The sequence below is a fragment of the Penaeus monodon genome, chromosome 32 (genome assembly GCF_015228065.2).
Source record: "Penaeus monodon isolate SGIC_2016 chromosome 32, NSTDA_Pmon_1, whole genome shotgun sequence".
Classification (NCBI taxonomy): Eukaryota; Metazoa; Arthropoda; class Malacostraca; order Decapoda; family Penaeidae; genus Penaeus; species Penaeus monodon.
The window spans coordinates 4482284-4483114 of NC_051417.1; positions in this window are offsets into that span (position 1 = coordinate 4482284).

Here is an 831-nt window from a genome sequence, read left to right on the forward strand (position 1 = left end):
ATTTATATATATATATATTCAGCTTCGTGCCAAAAAATACACACTTCTGCAGTTATTTTAGCTTAGTGAAAAAGACACATGTTACTAATATTATCAGCTTCGTGAAAAAAAAACACCTTTAGGCAAATTATCGGCTTAGTAGAGATGCACACTTATTCACATGATTCTAGTTTCAACATTATAACACCTCGCAACCTATGCACTCACTCAATCAGTTATACACAATGGAAACAAGTCGCAGAGAATGGCCCTCAAAAAAGGTTCCTCCCATAAACTAACCACATTACCCCCATTCCCCTTACCTCGCTCCCCCCTTCCCCTTCTCTCTGATTGACAACGTTATCGTTTTGTTATCGGTCGACATTGTTATGCCGTTCGGAATTCGTGAAAACGAGATTGATATAACGGTTGTAGTAAGAAATCCCAGAATACATGTAAAGGTTTATACATGCATGTGTAAATACTGACCGGTAGTTCATGGCCTTTATTCGTATCTTCTCGCTTATATGCATTTGCATATATGGAGGTCTGTCCCCCCTTGTATCCTTCTCTCTTTATTCATTTTCTTTCTCCGTGTGCTACGTGCGGAGTCTTGTATATTCATATGCAATAAAAAGTGTGACACACGGACACACCAGTATATATGTATCAAAGAAAATGTAAATAATGTGTGGGCAAACTAAATTAATCATACCTCCAGTATTTACCAAAATCCCATAAGATGCCATGTACATGAGGATGGAGGTTCAGACGATATCAGCGCCATTTTGAAATTCTGTTATTAAAACAACAACTAATCCGGTTAAACAATCAGTAGATTAGACAAAAAGC